Below are 15605 nucleotides of genomic sequence, written 5' to 3'. Positions count from 1 at the left end.
CAGACATCCATCGTTACCCACTGCCTCTCATTTTCACCCTCCCTCTTCGCTCTGTGGACGGCTGATGCCATCTAAACTCCTGTGTCTCTCTCCATGGATATTCAAACAGCGTGTCAGTTTACACTCATCCTTAGCCATTCCATCTTTGGAGAGAAAAATAATCAAGTTGAGCAGACACGTTACACTGACCTTGGAGCCTGTCATCTATTCAAAGACGTATGATAGAAAGCCATCCAAGGATATCATCAAACACAAACTATTGTAAAGTGAGCTATAAACCCGTTCCTTGACTCCAATCATAAGGGATCACCAGGTTTTCTATTGAAAAACAAATGCCTCTACTTGTCCCAGAGAGGTAAGCCACGAAAGAAAATGGGATATAAAACAACAAGAGCATCAAAATAAGTATCATCTAACAACCTTGGAGGATTTAGTTTAATGCAAGTAGAAACATAGTGCAAGCTACATAAGAGTGAACCATCTGGGAAGAGGAAAGCTTTGTGAGAGCTGGTCTAACGTGTTGTTCTGAGTGCAAACCAGCGAAGACGGCCTACTGGGAGATTACAAAGTTGAGGAAGAGCAGGAAAAAAAGAGAGAAAGTGATGAGAGGAAAGTCTTAAAAACTACTAAGAGTGTGCTACTGAGCCACTGGCAACTACAGAGCCATATCAAACCTACACACGTTCACTATGACACAACACAGTAGTACAATAGCAGACAGAGAGAGACATCAAACGCCGTGCCTTGCTGCTGGAGGCTACACAATCAATAATACTTGACTGTGCATCTGTGCTAAAGCTTCTCAAGAGCATCTAGTTCCAACAGTGCAGCAATATCTAACAAGTAATATCTAACAATTCCACAACAAATACCTAATACACACAAATCTAAGTAAGGGATGGAATAAGAATGTATAAATATAAATATATGGATGAGCATTGTCAGGGCGGCATAGGCTAAGATGCAATAGATAGTATACGATACAGTATATAAACTCAGCAAAAAAATAAACATCCTCTCACTGTCAACTGTGCTTATTTTCAGCAAACTTAACGTGTAAATATTTGTATAAACATAACAAGATTCAACAACTGAGCCATAAACTGAACAAGTTCCATAGACATGTGACTAACAGAAATTGAATAATGTGTCCCTGAACAAAGGGGGGTCAAAATCAAAGTAACAGTCAGTATCTGGTGTGGCCACCAGCTGCATTAAGTACTGCAGTGCATCTCCTCCTCATGTACTGCACCAGATTTGCCAGTTCTTGCTGTGAGATGTTACTCCACTCTTCCACCAAGGCACCTGCAATTTCCTGGACATTTCTGGGGGGAATGGCCCTAGCCCTCACCCTTCGATCCAACAGGTCCCAGACATGCTCAATGGGATTGAGATCCGGGCTCTTCGCTGGCCATGGCAGAACACTGACACGGAACCCAAACCTGCTGTGCTCATGCACCAACGTGCGCCATCGTGCATAAATGTATTTTGTCCCCCCACACCAAACGCGATCACGACACGCAGGTTAAAATATCAAAACAAACTCTGAACCAATTATATTAATTTGGGGACAGGTCGAAAAGCATTAAACGTTTATGGCAATTTAGCTAGCAAGCTTGCACTTGCTAGCTTGCACTTGCTAGCTAATTTGTCCTATTTAGCTAGCTTGCTGTTGCAGGCTAATTTGTCCTGGCATATAAACATTGAGTTGTTATTTTACCTGAAATGCACAAGGTCCTCTACTCCACCAATTAATGCACACATAAAACTGTCAACCGAATCGTTTCTAGTCATCTCTCCTCCTTCTTGACTTTATATTGCGATTGGCAACTTTCATAAATTACGTGCATTACCGCCACCGACCTATTTCATCTTTCAGTCACCTACGTGGGTATAACCAATGAGGAGATGGCACGTGGGTACCTGCTTCTATAAACCAATGAGGAGATGGGAGAGGCAAGACTTGCAGCGTGATCTGCGTCAGAAATAGAACTGATTTCTATTTTAGCCCTTGGCAATGCAGACGCTCGTTGGCGCGCGAGCAATGTGGGTGCAATAATTTAATAATATAGATTTCTACATTTATTTTGCAACGCTCCCGCATGCGACGCGAGAGGTGTAGTCAGCCTGTGATATTCCTGTCTTGCAGGAAATCACTCACAGAATGAACAGTATGTCTGGTGGCATTGTCATGCTGGAAGGTCATGTCGGGATGAGCCTGCAAGGAAAGGTACCACATGAGGGAGAAGGATGTCTTCCCTGTAACGCACAGCGTTGAGATTGCCTGCAATGACAACAAGCTCAGTCCGATGATGCTGTGACACACCACCCCAGACCATGATGGACCCTCCACCTCCAAATCGATCCCGCTCCAGAGTACAGGCCTCGGTGTAACGCTCATTCCTTCGACGATAAACACGAATCCGACCATCACCCCTGGTGAGACAAAACCATGACTCGTCAGTGAAGACCACTTTTTGCCAGTCCTGTCTGGTCCAGCGACGGTGGGTTTGTGCCCATAGGCAACGCGGTTGCTGGTGATGTCTGGTGAGGACCTGCCTTACAACAGGCCTACAAGCCCACAGTCCAGCCTATGTCAGCCTTTTGCAGACAGTCTGAGCACTGATGGAGGAATTTGTTGCCATCCTGTACCTGTCCCGCAGGTGTGATATTCGGATGTACCGATCTTGTGCAGGTGTTGTTACACGTGGTCTGCCACTGCGAGGACGATCAGCTGTCCGTCCTGTCTCCCTGTAGCGCTGTCTTAGGCGTCTTACAGTACGGACATTGCAATTTATTGCCCTGGCCACATCTGCAGTCCTCATGCCTCCTTGCAGCAAGACCTAAGGCATGTTTACGCAGATGAGCAGGGACCCTGGGCATCTTTCTTTTGGTGTTTTTCAGAGTCAGTAGAAATGTCTCTTTAGTGTCCTACGTTTTCATAGCTGTGACCTTAATTGCCTACCATCTGTAAGCTGTTAGTGTCTTAATGACCGTTCCATAGGTGCATGTTCATTAATTGTTGATTGTTCATTGAACAAGCATGGGAAACAGTGTTTAAACTCTTTAATGAAGATCTGTGAAGTTCTTTGGATTTTTACAAATTATCTTTGAAAGACAGGGTCCTGAAAAAGGGACGTTTCTTTTTTTGCTGAGTTTTCATATGAGGTGAGTAATGCAAGATATGTAAACATTTTTAAAGTGGCATTATTAAAGTGACTAGTGTTCCAATTTGTCAAGGGGGTACTCAAGGAAGCAGGAGGGGTGAAGTCAGGTGCAGGAGACAAATGTCCGTGAACACACGTTTACTGGGCGTAATCCTCAAACAGCCAAAAACAGGCAAGGCAGGGCAGCAATACAAAAACAACAGTATGAGCCCGAAAGCAAAGTAGGGGCGCAACCCAAACTCATCAGCCTTATAAATATACAAGCAGAGGAAAAACACCTAACCAACTTGACGAAAACAATCACGCACAAAAAACAAACCTAAACAGAAAGACTAAATAACCCCCCCACTAATGAACTAACACAACACAGGTGCAAACCTAAACTAGACCTAACAAAAGGAAAATGAACAGAGGATTGGTGGCAGCTAGTAGGCCGGCGACGATGACCGCCGAGCGCCGCCCGTACGGGGAGAGGCGCCACCTTCAGTCGACGTTGTGACACAATTATTTAAGTGGCCAATGGTTACAAGTCTGTATGTAGGCAGTAGCCTCTCTGTGCTAGTGATGCCTTTTTAACAGTCTGATGGCCTTAAGATAGAAGCTGTTTTTCAGTCTCTCAGTCCCAGCATTGATGTACCAGTACTGACCTCACCTTCTGGATGGTAGCGGGGTGAATGGGCAGTGACTCGGGTGGTTGTTGTTCTTGATGATCTTTTTGGTGCTGTAGGTGTCCTGGAGGGCAGGTAGTTTGCCCTCTGGGGTTTGAGTTGTGCAGACATCACCACCCTCTGGGGAGCCCTGCGGTTGTGGGTGTTGCAGTTGCCGTAGCAGGCGGTGATACAGCCCGACAGGATGCTATCAATTGTTTGTGTATCAAGATTGCATGACTGTGTGCTGTATTTTATACACCTGTCAGCAACAGGTGTGGCTAAATTAGTGAATCCACTAATTTGAAGGGGTGTCCACATACTTGTGTATATATAGTATATGTCAACTTGGATGTTGGCCCACCACCACAAGCTCAACCTCGAAAAAATGGAGCTGCTCATCCTCCCAGGGAAGACCTACTCGCTCAAAGACTGCTCCATCGCGGTTGACACCTCCACAGTGTCGCACTTCCAGAGTGCCAAGAACCTGGGCATGACCCTGGACAACACCCTGTTGTTCTCTGCAAACATCAAAGCAATGACTCGCTCCTGCAGGTTCATGCTCCCCAACATCCGTAGAGTACGACTCTACCTCAAGCAGGTCCTAATCCAGGCATTTGTCCTCTCTCGTCTGGACTAATGCAACTCGCTGTTGGCTGGGCTACATGCTTGTGCCATGAAACCCCTCTAACTTAGGCAGAATGCAGCAGCCCGCCTGATTTTCAACCTTCCCAGTTCTTTCATGTCACCCCAGTCCTCAGCACACTCCACTGGCTTTTAGTTGAAGATTGCATCCACGACAAGACCATAGTGCATTACTTACGGAACAGCAAGAGGAACTGCCCCTCCCTACCTTCCAGCTATGCTCAAACTCTACATCCCAACTCGAGCACTCTGTTCTACCACCTTAAGTCTCTTAGCCCTCCCACCCCTCATCCCAGTCCAAGCCCAATGGTTTAACCAAGCTAGGACAGCCCCCCCCCCCCCCCCCAGTTCTGACTCTACTGACAGCTACGTTATTGAGGAAAAATGTACTTTCTATGCCTGTGATATGTGGTTGTCCCACCTAGCTATCGTAAGATGAATGGATAACTGGCTCTGGATAAGAGCGTCTGCGAAATGACTAAAATGTAAAATGAAAGATGGGTTGAGTAAGCATCTGTAAGGTAGACATAAAAACATGAGACATTAGCATTGTCTTCATATTTGACAGAAGTCTTGCATCTGCTCTGTTCCCCTGTAGATCCACGTGCAAGCATTATTTCACCAATAAAGTGACGTTGAAAAGGGTTTTGGAAGTTTGCTGGAATAACTGCAGGATGTGGTGAGCTGTTTTGTTTCTCCTTCCCTGATATTTATTTTTGCTGACACTTTTTCCCAACCTCTTCATCTCTGTGTTTCCTGGACATCCTTTATTTATATCAGAGGAAAGTCTCTCTATTTCTCTCTAACACATGGCAGCAGACCCTACACAAAAAAGAGTAGATTGTGTATTGGTCTTCAATTTTTCTGTTACGATAAGCTAAACATAATCATTCTAAACCATCAACATGCAATGTCATTTTAGTTCTCTGACTGACTCAAACTTGTTATTGAACTCTGCAAAGCTGACAAATAAAAAAATAAAATGAAAACATATTATGTCAGTTCTTCAATTTCACGCTAGAGTGAGTTGCATCATTGCAGTGTATACTCATAATAAAGAGCCTTGTGGTGTGCATGGTAATTACCTCTACCTCTAGTCTAGCTACCGTACCACAGAGCCACAGCGCCCCACCTATTCCTCTAGGAAGCTCCCTCACTCACAACAGCCCTGCTGCTCTCCTCAGAGCTGTCAAGATAGTGAGTGTGTAGGTGTGTATGAAGGCAGGTGTGTGTGTCTGAAGGTAACTAAAACAGTGTGTTAGTGAAGCGGCACAGAACCACTCTCCACACCACTGCCTGTATTGACTGGTGCATTTATCACAATACCACTTCTCTCTGGGGTCCGTCCTTATTATGACATAGAAGGGACATAATTATACAGTACCAGTGAAAAGTTTGGACACACCTACTCATTCAAGGGTATTTCTTTATTTTTACTATTTTCTACATTGTAGAATAAAAGTGAAGACATCAAAACTATGAAATAACACATATGTAATCATATAGTAACCAAATAAGTGTTAAACAAATCTAAATATTTTTGATTCTTCAAAGCCACCCTTTGCCTTGATGAAAGCTTTGCACAGTCTTGGCATTCTCTCAACCAGCTTCACCTGGAATGCTTTTCCAACAGTATTGAGGGAGTTCCCACATATGCTGAGCACTTGTTGGCTGCTTTTCCTTCACTCTGCAGTCCAACTCATCATAAACTATCTCAATTGTGTTGAGGTTGGGTGATTGTGGAGGCCAGGTCATCTGATGCAGCACTCCATCACTCTCCTTCTTCGTTCAATAGCCCTTACACAGCCTGGAGATGTGTTGGGTCATTGTCCTGTTGTAAAACAAATGATAGTCCCACTAAGCGCAAACCAGATGGGATGGCATATCGCTGCAGAATGCTGTGGTAGCCATGCTGGTTAAGTGTGTCTTGAATTCTAAATAAATTGCAGACAGTGTCACCAGCAAAGCACACCCACACCATCACACCTCCTCCTCCATGATTCACGGTGGGAACAACACATGCAGAGATCACTGTATTCGGCGCATGTGAAAAATACAAATTTGATTTGATTTTCTGGTGTTGCTTGGCCCGAGCATGTCTCTTCTTCTTATTGGTGTCCTTTAGTAGTGTCACGACACTGACGGAAGGTGGCGCCCCTCCTCGCCCGGGCGGCGCTCGGCGGTTGTTGTCGCCGGCCTACTAGCTGCTACCGATCCTCTGTTTCACTTTCTGTTGGTTAGGTCTAGGTTAAGCACGCACCTGTGTTTCCCTCTGCCTTTGATTTTCGCAGAGCTTATTGTGGGCTGCGTCCCTGCATTGTGTTGGGCTGGGTTTTTGAGCATTTGTTTTATGCGCCCTGCCCTACCGAGTTTTCAGTCTGAGTGGATACCCATTAAAAGTGTGTTGACGGATTTTCTGTCTCCTGCGCTTTACTTCACCTCTCCTGCTTCCTTGAGCCAGCCTCACAAGTAGTGGTTTCTTTGCAGCAATTCGACCATGTAGGCCTGATTCACTCAGTCTCCTCTGAACAGTTTATGTTGAGATGTATCTGTTACTTGAACTCTGTTAAGCATTTATTTGGGCTGGAATTTCTAAGTTTGGTAACTGTAATAAACTTATCCTCTGCAGCAAAGGTAACTCTGGGTCTTCCTTTCCTGTGGTGGCCCTCATGAGAGCCAGTTTCATCATAGCACTTGATGGTTTTTGTGACTGCACTTGAAGAAACTTTCAAAGTTTTTGAACTTCTCCGGATTGACTAACCTTCATGTCTTAAAGTAATGATTTACTGTAATTTCTCTTTGCTTATTTGAGCTGTTCTTGCCATAATATGAACTTGGTCTTTTACCAAATAGGGCTATCTTCTGTATATGACCCCTACCATGTCACAACACAACTGATTGGCTCAATTGCATTAACCTCTTACATCTACACGTTCCGCTAGCGGAATAAATTCCACAAATGAACTTTTAACTTTTAACAAGGCACACCTGTTAATTGAAATGCATTCCAGGTGACTACCTCATTAAGGTGGTTGAGAGAATGCCAAGAGTTTGCAAAAATGTCATCAAGGCAAATGGTGGCTACTTTGAAGAATCTAAAATATTACATATATTTTGATTTGTTTAACACTTTTTTGGTTACTACATGATTCCATAGGTGTTATTTTATAGTTTCGATGTCTTCACTATTATTCTACAATGGAGAACACAGTAAAAATAAAGAAAACCCTTGAATGAGTAGGTGTGTCCAAACTTTTGACTGGTAGTGTATATGAAAACGGCCTATACGTTTATGTTTCAACATACTGTATATGTGACATGTATGTACTTATAAGTGTGGATACATATGTAAGCATATATGGGCATATATGTTTCCACCTTATATGCCCATACAAAACATATAAGTAATATACATATATTGCCATATATTACTTTACGTATGGGTGGGTGGGATCCGGCGTTCATGTCTGGGCAACAACAGGAAAGGGGAAATAGAAACATGTAGACAAGGACAGCTGTCAAAATAGCATGCCTGTGTGTCCTGCTACTGAAAATGTGATCAATTGGGAGCTGTCGTATAGGCAACAGACTTCCCAAAGCACGATCCCTACATTCGGATTATACCCTAACTAACACACTTATTTACGTGTACACATATGCCTGCAAGAGAAATGTCCAGCATCAGCATTGTCCACCATTAAGGTTTTGATTGCATTATGGGACGTAAGGATGATTGATGCGATGGGGGAAAATGGTGAGGCTGCAAAGATGGCCTGTGTGGGTAGAAAGATAAATCAAGCCATTTGCATATTCAGGATTTTGATCATTGGATAAGAGACATGTATATTTTTTTTAATGATATATATATATATATATATATATATATATTTTTTTTTTTACATACACATACACACTTTTCTTTAATATACCTTCCTTTATTTTTCCCCGCAAACCCTACCACCGATCCCCCAATTGGAGTAAGCTAATGGGACAACAACACTTTGGCTTCTACTTCCAGCTTATACATACTATACACATTGTACAGACACAAGTTATATTTTGTTTGTTTTTAGTCCTGGCCTTCCTCTATTTCTGATGTCGATCCAGTTTGATTTCTATTTGCCATATATTTGTAACTGTGCTATTTCACAAAAGTTCTGAACCTATATACATTTTACAGACCCCGAATGTTTTACATTTGTTATCTTGTTGTTATTAGTCCCACCCGTCAGCTCCATTCAACCCCTCCCATCTATCTCTTAACACCATCCATATTGGATTTCTATTTGCCATATATTTTTTTACTGTGCTGTGATGCTTCACAAAAGTACTGAACCTTTCTATTCTCATGGTTTCTACAGATTGTAAATTAAAGATAATTGTTTGCTAAAAATATTATTATATTATTGATCGATTGACTATGACTTTTCAAATCACCCAGTATTGCTACCTGCAGCGTAAGCTTTAGGTAAATGTTGCAATTCTTCAGCCATTCCTGGACCTGTGACCAAAAACGAGCTGCATATGGCCAGCACCAAAATAAATTATCTTGTGACTCTGCCTCCTTGCAGCAACATTTGTAGAGCTGGGAAGATTGTATCCCCCAAATAAATAACATTCTATTGGTTGCAAGAATTTTGAATAATAATTTAAATTGAAATATTTGAAGTTTTGCGTGTCAATTCATAAACTATGTGCTATGGAATTGGTACATCGAAAATATATTCCCAACTATTTTGCAATTTATTTGGCACATGTCAAGTTTTTGGTCCTTAAATGAAACTGGTATATATTTTTATGTATCACAATTTTCTTTAACCAATTTTGGTCTTTAATGCAGGGCGGACAGACAAGTTTCTTACTTTTTCCCCCTTCTACTTGCCTCTTCCATTTTTGTGGGAATACTGCAATTGGTTGGTTATAATTTTGGATAGAGCAGACATTTCCGTATATCTGTGTTAGCTGCATGTGTGACAACTCCACTAGTCCTATTTATGATATAATTTACAAATATGACACTTTTTTATCTGAAGAAAGGGGAAAAGGCCATTCTTGAACATGGGGTAAGACATTCTTAATAGTTTTCTAGAGAACCGTTTCAGATTTAAGTATAACTTGTGTATGACTGATGCCTTTAGTGAGAGGTCTAATGCTTTAATATTTTATCATTTTTGCCCTCCGAATTCATATTCGTTATATAAATAGGCCCTTTTAATTTTGTCTGGCTTGTCATTCGAAATAGAAATTGACAATTTTTTGCTCATATAGTTATCATAATTTGGTTTTAATCCAGAGAGGTTAGAAAAGATCCTCTATGAGGCTGTGGAGGGATACTAATTGTGAATTTAAAAGAAAACATGAATCAGTGACCAGTAAAATGACACCTTTGTTTTTAAGCCATGGATTTCTAATCCCTTAATATTATTGTTGGATCTAATTTTAACAGCTAACATTTCGATGGCAATAATAAATAGATATGCTGATAGTGGACAACTTTGTTTAACTCCTCTTGAGAGTTTAAAACTTTCTGAGATGTATCCATTATTTACTATTTTATTTTACTGTTCATAACTTTAACCCATATATAATATATAAACTCCAGTTGTACTTTATCAAAAGTCTTTTCAAAGTCAGCAATGAAAACCAGGTCTGGTTTCCCAGATTTTTCATAGTGCTCTATTGTTTCCAGAACTTGTCTAATATTATCTCCAATGTATCATCCATATAAAATGTCATCCATGTCTGATTAGGATGAATGATATCTGACAAAACATTTTAATTCTATGTGCTAAGCATTTAGCTAGAATTTTTGTATCACAACACTGAAGTGTAAGAGGCCTCCAATTTTTTAAATAGACTGGACCTTTATATATATACTACTTGGATCCGGTTTCAGTAAAAATTAAATCAGACCTTCTTGTTGAGTGTCTGGTAATCTACCATTTAAATAGGAGTGTCTAAAACATGCTAATAATGGTCCTCTGAGAATATCGAAAAAAGTTTGCTCTACCTCCAATAGTATGCCATCCATCCCTGGAGTTTTCCTAGACTTAAAGGCTTTAATTGCATCAAGAAGTTCCTCCTCTGTAATTCCAAATCCAAATCAAATCAAATCAAATTTTATTTGTCACATGCTCCGAATACAAAAGGTTATTATTACCTTACGGTGAAATGCTTACTTACAAGCCCTTAACCAACAATGCTTTAAGTTAAGAAACAAATTTAAAATAAGTGTGAAGTAAAAAAACAGAAACTAGAAAATAAAAGTAACAAATAATTCAACAGCAGCAGTAAAATACAAGCGAGGCTATATACAGGGGGTACCAGTACAGAGTCAATGTGCGGGGGCACCGGTTAGTTGAGGTAATTGAGGTAATATGTACATGTAGGTCAAGTTAAAGTGACTATGCATATAATAAACAGAGAATAGCAACAGTGTAACAGAGGGGTCTGGGTAGCCTTTTGATTAGCTGTTCAGGAGTCTTATGGCTTGGTTGTAGAAGCTGTTAAGAAGCCTTTAGGACCTCGACTTGGCACTCCGGTACTGCTTGCCGTGCGGTAGCAGAGAGAACAGTCTATGACTAGGATGGCTGGAGACTTTAACAACATTTAGGGCCTTCCTCTGACACAGCCTGGTATAGAGGTCCTGGATGGCAGGAAGCTTCGCCCCAGTGATGTACTGGGCCGTACGCATTACCCTCTGTAGTACCTTGCGGTCGGAGGCCGAGCAGTTGCCATAACAGGAAGTGATGCAACCAGTCAGGATTCTATCGATGGTGCAGCTGTAGAAACTTTTGAGGATCTGAGGACCCATACCAAATATTTCAGTCTCCTGAGGAGGAGCAGGGTTTGTCATGCCCTCTTCACGACTTAGTATGCTTGGACCATGATAGTTTGTTGGTGATGTGGACACTAAGGAACTTGAAGCCTTCAACCTGTTCCACTACAGCCCCGTCGATGAAAATGGGGGCGTGCTCGGCTCTCCTTTTCTTGTCGTCCACAATCATCTACTTTGTCTTGATCACGTTGAGGGAGAGGTTGTTGTCCTGGCACCACACGACCAGGTCTCTGACCTTCTCCCCATAGCCTGTCTCATCGTTGTACAGGAGGGGCCTGAGCACTCACCCCTGGGGGGCCCCCGTGTAGAGGATCAGCGTGGCGGATGTGTTGTTCCCTACCCTTACCACCTGGGGGCGGCCATCAGGAAGTCCAGGATCCAGTTGCAGAGGGAGGTGTTTAGTCCCAGGGTCCTTAGCTTAGTGATGAGCTTTGAGTGCACTATGCTGTTGATCACTGAGCTGTAGTCAATGAATAGCATTCTCACATAGGTGTTCCTTTTGTCCAGGTGGGAAAGGGCAGTGTTGAGTTCAATAGAGATTGCATCATCTGTGGATCTGTTGGGGCGGTATGCAAATTGGAGTGGGTCTAGGGTTTCTGGGATGATGCTGTTGATGTGAGCCATGACCAGCCTTTCAAAGCACTTCATGGCTACAGACGTGAGTGCTACGGGTTGTTAGTCATTTAGGCAGGTTACGTTAGTGTTCTTGTGCACAGAGACTATGGTGGTCTGCTTGAAACATGTTGGTATTACAGACTCAGTCAGGGACAGGTTGAAAATGACAGTGAAGACACTTGCCAGTTGGTCAGCGCATGCTCGGAGTACAAGTCCTGGTAATCCGTCTGGCCTTGCGGCTTTGTGAATGTTGACCTGTTTAAAGGTCTTACTCACATACGGAGAGCGTTATCACACGGTCATCCAGAACAGCTGGTGCTCTCATGCATGTTTCAGTGTTACTTGCCTCGAAGCGAGCATAGAAGTAATTTAGCTCGTCTGGTAGGTTCGTGTCACTGGGCAGCTCGTGGCTGTGCTTCCCTTTGTAGTCTGTATTAGTTTGCAAGCCCTGCCACATCTGACGAGCGTCGGAGCCGGTGTAGTACGATTCAATCTTAGTCCTGTATTGATGCTTTGCCTGTTTGGTGGTTCATCAGAGGGCATAGCGGGATTTCTTATAAGCTTCCGGGTTAGAGTCCCGCTCCTAGAAAGCGGCAGGTCTACCCTTTTGCTCTGCGTGAATGTTACCTGTAATCCATGGCTTCTGGTTGGGGTATGTACGTACAGTCACTGTTGGGACGACGTCATCGATGCACTTATTGATGAAGCCAGTGACTGATGTGGTCTACTCCTCAGTGCCATCGGAAGAATCCCGGAACATATTCTAGTCTGTGCTAGCAATTTTCTAAATATATTACATTGGATCTTTCTTGAATAATTTCTACATTTCTTTTTGTTTTTCCTCTATCTTACTCTGATCCTCTATGGTACAGTTTGTATTGCTGTCTATCTTTACTCTTAGCCCTTCAATTTCCTTTGTTAACATGGACTCTTTTGACCTACATTGCTTTTGTTTTATAAATGAGTACTGAATTGCATGGCCTCTAAAGGCACATTTAAAAGTGTCCCATATAATAAGGGGATCTGCTGTGCCTATGTTATGTTGGAAAAAGTCTGTTATAAATTCTTCTGTCCTAGTTAAAAACAAGTTATCATCCAGTAGGCTTTGATACATTTCCAATATCCTTGCCCACATGGAAATTCTGTAAGAGTAATATATATGCCAATTATGTGATGGTCAGATCACATTCTGTCCCAATCAACACTTTTTAAACTTTTAGTGCCAGGCAGAATGACATAAGAAAGTAATCAAGACTACTAGCTTGATAAAGCCTCCACCATGTATATCTCACTAGATCAGGGAGGGTATTTAAGCCTCCATATATCCACTATTTCCAGTATATCCATGACATTCATGATTTCCTTAAGTGCCTGAGGGTGATAGTTTGTGGTGTGATTTCCTTTACGGTGCATAGAGGTATTTAAAACTGTCTTGAAAAAGTATTGTGTTGCTTGTAGGGTTGATATAAGAGACACGTTAACGGGAACTGATTTCACATGCAAAGACATCAAAGACAGCGTGGGAGAAAACAGTTTTGGTCTATTAGCATTTTGCCGATCATCAGAATTTCAATGAAGAGAGTACTGTCAAGTCTATTTTGAGTCTCTATCAACATGGCATGAGAGAGTGAGCGACATCCCAACTCACGTCTCATCAGTTAGTTCACTCACGCTGTGAATCACAATAGAGTTCCATAAAAGATGGCTGCTGGTCACTCTTGCTTTTGTGACTAATAACCACAGTGAGTGCACCTAAATGGCCTTAGAAGTACTCTTAGTAACACCCTGAATGTGCCCTAGGTCTCTGCTGGACTGATTCTCTCTTTCAGAAATATGTAACAGACATTTTCATAGAGCACCACCCAAAGCAAAGTCATTAACTCATAGCCCCATCTACTGAACAGAGAGTCATTGACTATCCAAACATGTCACATGCCCTTTTCATTAGGCCTAGGTGACAAGGCACAGTAGTACTGTACAGTGTAAACGCCTGGGTGGATTACATTCTCCTGGGTGGATTTTAGATGATGAGGGCTATGGTGGACATGATGTATTGCAGCCCATTCTTCCATCTTCCAGAACAAAGGAGTAGATATCATCTAAGTGGTTCTGTATGGTTCAGTTGGTAGAGAATGGTGCACCACTAGGGTTGTGGGTTTGATTCCCGGGGCTACCCATACATAAAAATCTATGCACGCATGACTGTAAGTTGCTTTGGATAAAAGCGTCTGCTAAATGGCATATATTATTAGATGATGTCATAAGATTTATGCTTGATACTTCCCCACTCTATCTCTGTCCAAAGAAAAAAGTGTTACTGTCTTATAGAATAGATAGCTATTTTCTGTATTCTACTGTTACAGCACCATCAGGTCTGAGCAGACTTGGACCTCTGTACTTGATGATGATGGCACACTGATTCTCTCCCTCTATCCCTCGTTTGTCTCTCATCCAGCAGAGAAATGACAGTCAAATGTTCTGGCGGTAGCCACGCTCTGGTGGAGGGTGCTTCAGTCAGAGTAATGGGTGACAACCACATGCCAGGGAATTCCCAGCGAATCAGTGGCAAAACGGAAAGTGCTGATCCCATTTTTTTTTTGGGGGGGGGGGGTAATTGGAATTCACTCCTCCTTTAAGTCCCCTCTAATGGGCATTGGACACAAACGCATGGCCAGCAATGGGAAGCCAAAAGCAAACCAAGCCACGGATATCGACAATTCATTCCACGGATTTGTCATGAGACGTGTTTCTCTGGATTTTCCATCGCCTCTCCTCAGGTAAGGCTCAGTGAAGGAGATGGACCATTAAAATAGCTGAACATGCCTGTTCCATGGCTCCAGGGAAATTGTGTGCCCATTAATAATTTCAGACGCAGACAAACAGAGAAAGACAGGTTGTCAGTTACCAGATTTCTCTTCAACGAAGGACACAAGATTCTCAACCTGGACTCGCAACATATTAACGTAATTCTGGGACACTCCAATTGGTACGTTTTGTATAGTATGTATTAATTTATGGATGTCCATCATCCATTTCATAAGATGTACAAATTGCAGTTCGTACAATATGTTACTAATTGCAATTTCTGCAGTATGTTATTAATTTGCATAACGTATGATATGTTACGAATTCCAAGCTAGGTCGCTAACGTTAGGCTAGGCTAGGGGTTAGGGTAGGGGTTAAGGTCAGAGTTAGGAGTTAGGTTAAAGAGTTAAGGTTAGGGGAAGGGTTGGCTAACATGCTAAGTAGTTGCAAATTAGCTAATAGTTAGTAAGTAGTTGCTTAAATGCAAAATTTGTCCGTGATGAGATTCAATCATGCAACCTTAGGGTTGCTAGACGTTCGTGTTAAACACCACCGTCTTATATAATCATACCAAACATAACATATCATACTGTACTAATTTGAGGGTCCCGGATTTACATTTACTATGTTACGTCTAGTCTATGAGACCAGGCTGAGATGTTAGATTGACACAGGGGATGGCAGCTACTTTTGTTTTTCTCCCTTCCCTTCTCTGGCCAGCAGACCCATCTCACCCTTTCATCAATTATTTACTTTCCCTGGACAGAACGGGTGGCAGACAGAGGTCATTAGTAACTGTCTGAACAGTGGGCATCATCCCCAAACACCGGCCACTGAGAAAACAGTCAAATATTGGGCCATGCACCTTTCATAGCACATCTCCCACTA

This window comes from Salmo trutta, chromosome 13, assembly GCF_901001165.1.
Source record: "Salmo trutta chromosome 13, fSalTru1.1, whole genome shotgun sequence".
Classification (NCBI taxonomy): domain Eukaryota; kingdom Metazoa; phylum Chordata; class Actinopteri; order Salmoniformes; family Salmonidae; genus Salmo; species Salmo trutta.
Note: the sequence above shows the minus strand (reverse complement) of the source record.